The sequence below is a fragment of the Onychomys torridus genome, unplaced genomic scaffold, assembly GCF_903995425.1.
Source record: "Onychomys torridus unplaced genomic scaffold, mOncTor1.1, whole genome shotgun sequence".
Classification (NCBI taxonomy): domain Eukaryota; kingdom Metazoa; phylum Chordata; class Mammalia; order Rodentia; family Cricetidae; genus Onychomys; species Onychomys torridus.
Window position 1 is genome coordinate 40,935 of NW_023412030.1, and position 10,515 is coordinate 51,449.

At 40.4% G+C, this 10,515-nt stretch overlaps 1 long non-coding RNA gene across 1 annotated transcript; it reads right to left on the reverse strand.

Annotated features, from left to right (window-relative positions):
- Positions 1–1,145: 1,145 nt before the first annotated feature.
- Positions 1,146–4,055, reverse strand: LOC118575464. Its single transcript, XR_004943867.1, has 3 exons — positions 3,964–4,055; positions 1,410–1,536; positions 1,146–1,206 (listed from the first exon to the last, which is right to left on the reverse strand). It is a non-coding gene; the product is annotated as an uncharacterized LOC118575464 (long non-coding RNA).
- Positions 4,056–10,515: the final 6,460 nt, after the last annotated feature.

The following is a 10,515-nucleotide window of genomic DNA, read 5'->3' on the forward strand; positions in this document are numbered from 1 at the left end:
TTCCGGGTAATTGAAGATAACTATGACATGCAAAAGCTTTAAAACTTTGATTATATCCAGAGGGTTTAATTTTCAAATGCGTTCTTTGCTGTAATTGTAAAGGGCAATCATATATAAATGTTTTATCAGGTTGTTTGCATTCATAGGATTCCTCTTCTTTATGAGTTCTTTTGCATGTTTCAAGATACCTGTGATGGTTCATGCCTTTAGTACATGGCTCACAATTATCATTTTCTTTTTCCATATGAGTTTTTACATTTCTTTGAAGAGAACTGGAAGAACTGAGAGCTTTACCACACTGATTGCATTCATAACATTTTCCTATAGTGGGAGTCACATTACAGGTACAACATGACCCAGTACAGACAGAAAAATTTCCAAGTTCTTTGTACTCATAAGGCTTTTCTCCATTGTAAGTATGTTGGTATAGTTCCAGTGAAGTTGGAAATCCAATTAATTCTACACTTGTTTCATGATCACACTGTCTACTCACAGTGGTAACCACTGCATATCTTTTGATTTTTCTGGGTGAGAGACAGGTACTTATCTTTTTTCCAGATCCACTGTTGTCACATGGCTTATATCCAGAGTGACAGATGATATACCTGTTAAAAGAAAATAGCAATCAAAGGGTTTTCACACTGCATTCACAAAGTGTAACATGTTGTTCCTCAAAGAGATGTATTCAGGGATTAAGGTTTCTTTACAAGGACAACATTCTGGAATCTCATAAACTGCCCCGTAAACTAAACCATGGTAACTCTCTTCAAGTATATGAGTAACACAAGCTTAACTAAAGGACAGTTTGCTTATGAACAGTTTTTGGACATACCCTAATCCCCTAATCAATGTGAATGACTTTCCATTAGTTGAATGGAATGAAACTAAATGGATGCATGGATCTCAGGGAGTTAAGATTGATTTGGTGACATCTGTTAAGGCGTTGTTTCTTTGTTTTGTCTCTTACAGGAACACGTTGCAAACACATATCAGCTATCTGAAAGTGAGGTACATGATATTGTAAGAATTTAATAATCATCACAAAGCAGTAATTATTTATATTGTTGGTTTTCATTAAATGTCAGAGCACTTTGAAAGTTCTTCAGAGACATAAATGTATCAATCACCTTGTAAATGAAAATTACCTTCCATGTATTCTAGAACCTTGACAACGTTCTCCAATATTCTGGTCCTCCCATTTGTAGCCTAAAATACAGTATCAGAAATGAATGATGTATTATTGGAAATTATGCAAATTTTGAGATATTATATTCAGTGAAACTTAGAACCATGCCTAATTTATGTATCACATTCTTCTTCTTTCACAGTAGTAATCACAGTGGAACAAAAATTCCTAAGAAAGGTTTATACCTGTAAGTTCAAAATTGAAGGAAAACTCACATTCTTACCTATAGCAGTGAGATTATCACAGGTTTCCAGCATCACATCTCTGTAGAGACTCTTCTGGGAAGGATCCAGCAAAGCCCATTCTTCATGGGTGAAGTTCACTTGCACATCCTCATAGGTCATTGTATCCTAAAAGTCACATACATGTATGAAACAGAAATGGTAAGATTGGATGCTTTTAAATGTACACATTAGTGGATTGATATTTACATAATTATGTGTTGCTTGACAAATTTATTTCTTATCACAGAATTTCAAATGCAATCAGCAAACCATTTTAGAGGGAAATAGAGAAAGAGGATTATGACTCTCATTTCTGATCCCTATGAATACTACATGGAATTGCAAGAGAAATGCTGAGCTATATACAGAGATATTCAAAAAAAGCAATACCATTGGGTAAACAACAGCACACTTGTTTCAAAATTTCTGACATCAAAAAAGGATGGACAAGATGGGCATGGTTGTGTACACTTTTAATCCCCAAACTCAGGAGGCAGAGACAAGTGAATCTCTGTGATTTCCAAGGCAGCCTGGTCTATGTAGAGATTTCTATGATAGTCAAATGTACATATTGAGACCCTGTCAAACAAAGAAAAACATTGAGCACAAGGGGCTCACTCTAAACTCTCAATGAGCTAAACATAGATTCTAGAAATATACTATGCTTTCAGAAAACTGGAGTGACTCATTTGAACTATACAGCTAATGTGATATTCCTATGGAAAAATTTCATTTTTATTACGTTACTGACAAACATATCAAAATGATTCTCTGAAACATTAGCAACGGAAAGGTTGCTGTTAAACCATAAAAGAAAACAAAGAAACAAGCAAAAATCCCAGTAGAATATAAATATGGATCAACAGTTAAGATCACCTTTTGCTTTTACAGAGGACCTGCATCAGTACCTAGGACTAACAGTGATAATAGCCAACATGCAAGTCTCCTGATTTAAGGTAAATTCCACAAGGAGACATCGCTTAGGTCAGGTGGACGTTAAGTAATGGCTTTACACAATTTGGTGTGGACGTTGCGGGACGGAGATGAGAAAAGAGAACGGAAGAACTAGATGGGTAAGAACTTGAGAGGAACAAACTGAGATGGGGAAGAACTACATTGAAGGGCTAGAAGAAAGTACCTGAGGTATGAGATGGAAGATGAGGAAGAGCCAGATGGGGAAGAACAAGATGTGGAAGAACAAGATGAGAGAGAAGGAGAGATGGGAGAGGAGCTCATATGGGAAAGAACTAGATGGATGACACTCTAGAAGGGGCATAACTAGATGAAGAAATTAAGATAGAACCTGGAGGGGACAACAGATAAATGTAAAAAGTAATTGGGCAAGAAAGGAGCTAAATGTGAGAGCAGAATATAAGCTTGTAACTGACACAGAATAATAAAGTATATGGACCAAGGAATTTCATGTACATAGATTCATTATTTTTCGTCAATGATTAATTATCAGCTGGTTGTAGATTCTTCCTGGACCCTTGGAGGAAACTATCAGGGGCTGAATCCCCATAGTCCCAATTAAAACACACAAACACACAAACACATAAACACATAAAAACACACACACACACATAAATGTAGGTATGTATGGAGTAGAGTTGACAACAGTCTTTGCTCTACGGACACAAGTTTCTTGAATGTAATTTTTAAAGATTGATAGTGTATCATGTTAATTTAGTTTTTCTCATATAGATCATCATAATTGTTTGCATGCTTTTATATTGATAAAAGATTCAACTTTTAAATGTTTGAGAAAGAAAAACTGTGGTTTTAAAATTAAAGATTTAATACTTGGATTTTTGGTTGGAGAGATGGCTCAGCTGTTAATAGAACATATTGCTTTTTAGAAGGTAACTCAAGATTAATTCCATAACCTATACCAGTGAGAAAAAGGTTGCCTCAAAAACAAAACAAAACCAACCCAAAAACAAACAGACAAAAAGGTACAGAGACATTTCTTTCTTTAAGGTTTTTTGAAATGGGCTCTCACTATGCAGCACCAGGTGGCCTAGAACTCACTATGTGCTGTTGGTCAAAGACAACACTTAAAAAGATACAATTAATATATAGTCAATTTTGACTCACAAGGCCAGGAAACCCAGCATGCCTGACCTTACTGACACAAGTGAATGGACTACCTTGCAAATATGTTAATGACACAAAATCAAGCTCTGCACTGAATTAACTGCAGAAGGATCCTACACCTGAATATTCAGTGCCACTAGAGTTTCCAGGGCTCTGTGAGTTAACAGTCTTCCTTCCACCGGGCATAACACAAGTGGCGCGTGTGGGCGCACTACACGCTGATGTCACAATAAGTAAATACCCAAGCACAGTGCAGACATCACTGTGTTCTGTGTAGGCCCCGCCGCCGCCGCTGTGGCATATGCAAGTTATTCAGAGGCTGCAGGACTTCGGAGCTGCAGGAACAGCAGGGAACTCAGACCTCACAGGCCGCTGCGTTTGCGGGTTAACCACAGCCCCGGGATCCACCCGCACCCGCGACTCCTCCCCTCGTGGGGACGGCGGCCCCTCACTCACCATGGCGCATTCCGAACTCGCCCAGCTCTCCTCACAGCTCCCGGCAGCGGGTCACAGCGCAGCACACGGAACAAGAGAGTCTCACTCAGCCTCGGAGCGCCAAACCAGAAGAATGGCGGACAGGAAATGCCCACCCTATTCGGACTGGAGGCCCTGATTGGCTAGTGTGTCCTGAGTGACAGGAACAGCTCCCCTAGGGACAGAGTACCTTGAAGTGACACAGGACAGTGTTTCCCATCACTGGCTTCCGCCTCAGGCACACAGCTGTCCATGACAGGCTGAGATTGGCTTTGCTGCAAAACTTGGAACTGGACTGCAAGGTCGTCTCTGCACCTTTCCTGCAGTCAGATAGGCACTTCTTCGTCCTGGACACAGGGTGTTAGGTCTCAAACCAGGGACAAATGGCTGAGGCGCCTAATGACCATTTCCAAGCAAGACATTGTCTGCCAGATTCTCCCTGCATCCCTCAGCCCCTAACTGTTACAGGGTAGGGCTGGCAAGACCGCCCACTGCCCAGAACTTCTCCAGCCCAGGGGCTGGGCTGTCTTTCCCTACATAAACCAATCATTATGGTAACCTGGATTTTCCCCCTCTACCCTTTAGCTTCCTGACCTCTTGGTCTATCTCTCCTCTCACCTAGCTCCTCTGCTCACATTGTTCAAGCTCATGTCCGCTCTGAACTTCCCAAATGTCCCTGCCTCTCCCTGCACTCTGCCTTTTATCAAAAAATTTTTCTCCTCCACCATACCTAGTAGCAGCCATGTCCTTTCCTTTTTTATTTCTTAGAACCTCCATATTCTTACGTCAAACCCAGGGCAGGCCACCCCTTTCTGTGGACTATGCAAGTGAGTTACTCAGGGACCTTCGTTCTAGGCAGGTGAAATGACATTTCACTCCTTTCCCATCCCTGTTATGCTTCTAGGCCTGTGTCCCCAGCACCTGAAATGCTGACTACAGGAAGTCCAGACTGACTTGGTGATGAAGGTTTCTGAAGGTCCTGCAATCTCAGGAGAAAGTCTCTGAATTCAGTTGTTTCCCACTAGGGCCAGAGTAACTTTCAGGTTAGGCACCTCCTTTTTAGCACCATGGCAGCCCGCAGAGTGGGGTGAAGGACCCCCAGCATCTCACCCAGAGAGAGAAGTATGGTACCTAAAACCTTTGCTGGTACCAGCTACATACTGATTCAGATCTTAACTCTGACCAAATTCTTGGGAGTTCAGGACACATTTCTGGGGCACTAGTCAGGGTTGCTATGAAACTGAGAAAGGACAAAGAAAACCTGTCAGTTTCATGGACAACCATACATCAAGCCAGCTGTGGAAAATGTACTATGATTTTCAATTTTGTAAAGTTTGATTTAAAGAAAAAATGTACTAAAAATCTGCAATCTCTTAAACACCTGTTCTGTAGAAAAACCCACCAATGTAAATACATAATTTTAGTCCACTAAACCCTACAGGATCAAAATATTTTTACTTAATCACTCCATATATACTAGACAGCCTCTTGATATTGACAGCTAAATTATACATATTTTTACTACCTACATTACATGTGAGTTCTCAGATTTAATTTTCTATCAATTCTGCATCATTACTGAAAATTAGGTAAGCCAAATGAAGAAAAAGTGTTTTCACATCATTCTCCTATTATTTCATTTTCTTTGTCAGGGTCTTACTCTACCACCCTTCCTGGTCTTGAACCCATCACACAGACCTGGCTAGCCTTGAGATCATAAAGATCACTGCCTCTGCTGCAGAGTGCTAAGATTATAGTGCTACATCACCATGACTGACTTGTATTAATTATTCACATTTAGTCATTAAATAAACAGAAGTTAGGGTGGCACACAACTATCCTCTGTACTGAGCACACTGTGGCAGGAGGATTACTGTGAGATTTAGGAAAGCCTGGGTTAGAAGAGAGACCCTATCTTAAAAAGCAAATAGCAAAGATTGTGCAGGCTCTGCAACCCCAGGGTTTTGGACCATTAGTGTCAGTCTTTGTCCTGGAGTCCAAATGGATCTACGGCACATTGGCCTTTGCCCCACAGTCCATTGTCCACTTTTTGACACCCCTGTCTGGAATCTATGATGGTGCTGAAGCCTCAGCCAGCAGCAGTGGAAATGAAATGAAGATCACCTGTCCAGCTGCTTTACTGCTGTGCTCCACTGCTCTATAAGGGAATTTTATCATGTGTCCTGCCTGCAGACATTCCACTGAGGATTCTTTAAAGCTACACTAACACTTGAATGGCATGCTCAGTCTGGCTCACTATATAATTTCTAGTGCAGGTAATATACTTTCCCAGGGCTACTCATTTCTACCTCACCTTGGAAAATACCAAGTGTAGGCACATGCTAATGTGGATTGTAGAAGTGGTTGAACAGTCATTGACAGCCCCTTGAGCGATCAGAGGTTTGTGGTGGTATATTTGATCACACTGTGTACCCTGATTTTTCATTTGTTTAACTATGTCAAGATGTATTGCATTTGGTATGTTGTGGAATCTTTTGTTTAACTATGTAAATTGTTTAAGTATGTAAAGTTGTGTTGCTGACTTATCCTGACTGCTTAAGTCACCTGATTGGTCAAATAAAAAGTTGAATGGCCAGTAGATATGCAGAGGAGGCATAAGTGGGGCCAGTGGACAAGGAAAAAAAGAAGGAAGAAGAAGAAAGGGGAGCGAGCTAGCCAGACTTGGAGTAAACAGGAAAGAAGAATGGAGAGTATATAGATGAGGTAAGTGAGTCTTGGAGCAGCACATATATTTTTAGAAATGGGTTAATTAAAGCTAGAAATGCTAGCTACAAACAAGCTTAAGCTAGACTGAGCATTCATAACTAATAGTACGTATTCACATCATGCTTTGGAGGCTGGCAGACTAAGAAAGCCTGCTACATTTTAAGCCCAATATGTTGCCTGGTAAGCAAAAACACCTGCTGTACCACAGCATCAAATTCCCAGAGCTGGGGTGGTAAATTTGTCTTCCAATTTAATGCAGCTCTCTGCCCAAGCCTGTTTGCATAAGGCTGACTCTTGGACCTGAGGATGAGGCAGAACCAGTCACCAGTGTCAGGTGCTAAGTGGAGCCTGGTCAGTTGAGGTTTGGCTCAGGAGATCAGAAAAGACTACATGCATACATTATGGACAGGTATGGATGGAATAAAAATGTCAAAACACATTATATTGGGCATAAAATGTGCTTAAGTACATAAAAAGATTATAAAATGGGTATCGTCAATAATAGAACAAATAAATAGCTTGTAAATAATGTCAATTCTTTAAAGAGAGAGTAAAGTAATATAAAAAAGAAAGCTACATAAAGATGGGGAAAAAACAGACATTCTCCATCCTATATGGTGTTGTGTTGACATTGAATTTTTTAAATGCTGATGTTTGAATGACAACTGTTGTGAACACTGGATTGTAAAAGAGACTTCTGAATTAAACCAGCCTAGGTATTTAAGGGATGGCTTAACTTTAAATGGAATACAGAAAACTTATTGAACTCAGAACCTGATGGAAGAGAAAGTAGGAAGTAGTCTTAACGCATTGGCACCAGGGTTCACTTTCTAAATATAACACTAGTAGCACAGACACTGAGAGAGACAAGCAATCAATGGGACCTGTTGAAACAGAGAAGCTTTTGTAGAGCAAAGGACACAGTCAACAAGATGGAGCGACAGCATACAGAAATGGTAAAGGTCTTCACCAACCCCACATCTTTTGATATCCAGAATATGTAAAGAACTCAAGAAATGAGACATCAAAATGCCCAACAGTCCAATTAAGAAATGGGCTATAGATCTAAACAGAGAATTCTCCACAGAGGAAGTTCAAATGGCTGAAAGACATTTAAGGAATTGCTCAGCATCCCTAATTATCCAGGAAATGCAAATCAAAACGACTCTGAGATACCACCCTACACCTCTCAGATTGGTTAAGATCAAAAACATAGAAGACAGCTTATGCTGGAGAGGATGTGGAGCAAGGGGAACTCTCCTCCACTGCTGATGGGAATAGAAGCTTGTACAGCCACTTTGAAAATCAATATGGCGCTTCCTTAGAAAATTGGGAATCCATCTCCACAAAGATCCAGCTGTAGCATTCTTGGGAATATACCCTAGGAATGCTCAATCATACCACAAGGGCATTTGCTCAGCTATGTTCATATCAGCATTGTTAGTAATGGCCAGAACCTGGAAACAATCTAGATGCCCTTCAACTGAAGAGTGGATAAAGAAAATATGATACATATACACAATGGAATACTACTCAGCAGAGAAAAACAATGACATCATGAGGTTTGCAGGAAAATGGAAGGATCTAGAAAAAAAATCATCGTTAGTGAGGTAACCCAGACTCAGAAGGATGAACATGGTATGTACTCACTCATAGGAGGATACTAGATGTAAAACAAAGATGACTAGACTGCTAAACAACTCCAGTGAGGCTACCTGGAAAATAGGACCCTAGGAAAGACACAGGGATTGCCCAATAATAGAGAAATGGATGAGATCTACATGAACAACCTGGACAACAGTGGGAGTAATGAAGCACAAGGTTCGAGGGAGAGAAAGCTTAGGGGAGCAGGAGATCCCAGCTGGATCAAGAACAGAAAGGGAGAACAAGGAATAACAGACCATGATAAATGATGAACACTTGAGAACAGGAATAGGCAGAGTGCTCGAGAGGTCCCCAGAAATCCATAATGCTACATCCTCTGTAGACTGCTGGCAATGGTCGAGAGAAAGCCTGATCTGACCTAGTCTGGTGATCAGATGGCCAAAGACCCTAACTGTCATGCTGGAACTCTCATCCAATAACTGATGGAAGTGCAAGCAGAGATCCTTGGACAGGCCCCAGGTGGAGCTCCAGGAGTCCAATTATCAAGAAAGAGGAGCGACCATAAGAGTGTGAATTGTTGAAACCAAGATTGGAAAAGCACAGGGACAAATAGCTAAACTAATGGAAGCACATGAATTATGAACCAAAGGCTGTGAAGCCTCCAGCTGGATGAGGCCCTCTGGATAAGTGAGCCACTTGAATAGCTTGATCTGCTTGGGAGGCACCCAGGCAGTGGGAACAGGACCTGTCCTTAGTGCATGAGCTGCTGTTTGGAACCTTGGGCTTACACAGGGACACTTTGCTCAGCATGGAGGGAGGGGACTGGACTTGCCTGTACTGAATCCACCAGGTTTTAATGAGTCCCCAGGGGAGTCTTGGGCCCTGATGATATGGGAATGGAGGGGAATTGGCTGGGGAGAATGTGGGAGCTGGGGCGGGAGGAGGGAGGACAGAGGAACCCATGGCTGATGTGTAAAAATTAAAACACAATAATAATAAATTTTAAAAAGGAGTAAAAAAAAGAAAAAAAGAAAACCCCAATCTGTCCCCCCCAAAAAAAGAGTGAGTAATTAATTTAAATCCATAATTCACCAGGATATATGCATATTACATTTAGAAGAAAAAATATAAAGATTATTGCTATATTTATACTAACCCATAAAATCCCTGTCATAATGTGGCATTCTTCAATTACTCTTTTTTTGATATACTGTATAAACAGGGAAAACCCAGCAATAAGCATATGGTTTTCACAGTATATATGTCATCCATTCTGACTAAGTACTCAATGCTTTTCTAGGAGTACACAAGAAATGGTATCTAAAGAATGCAGGAGATAAAAATTGAAGAGGAAAACTTATTAACAGAAGGTCTGTGAATCTTTGAGTCTGGTGAAGTGAATTCCACATTACCCAGATTATATACCCACAGTTCATGAATGTTTATATGTGTTTTTAGTTTTATTGATTACTGCAATAGTCCCTGGACTCACCCCAGTATTTTTTACCAAGATCTTCCTTCACCTGCGAATTATTTTTAATATTTTCTTCCTGTAGGATCTGTTTTTGATGCCCTTCATTTAAAATAAAATAAGCTAAAACTTATGATTATAACATCTTCACTGCAACAAGATTTCATCCATGGGACTGGAGAGATGGCTCAGAGGTTAAGAGTAGTGCCTGCTCTTCCAGAGGTCCTGAGTTCAATTCCCAGTAACCACATGGTGGCTCCCACCCATCTGTAGTTAGATCTGGTGCCCTCTTCTGGCGTGCCAGCATACATGCTGGAGAAAACTTGTACACATAATAAATAAATCTTAAAAAAAAAAAAGATTTCATCCATGACCAAAGAGAATCAGTACTGAGGCATGAAGTCTTCTTAGTGGATTTGTTCACAAATTTAAACCAAGAAGCTGCTCACGTTAAAGCCATTCAGGTTGATGCAAACCAGTTCACATACCCTAATCAATAAGCTAATCTGTCAATAAAAAGGTTATGTTTCAAAAGTGCAAGGGTGAGCTATGGCAGTAACTCTACTGTGTGTGTGATACTGTTACCATTACAGGGTAAACACGTCAGTAATGAAATCTCTGTACAGCATAGAATGTTAATCATTGTGTAAATATGGCTTTCAATTATATATGATGGATCAGTATTGGTTCATGAGTTTGCTTAGTAATCTATAGTGTAATGTGCTAGTACA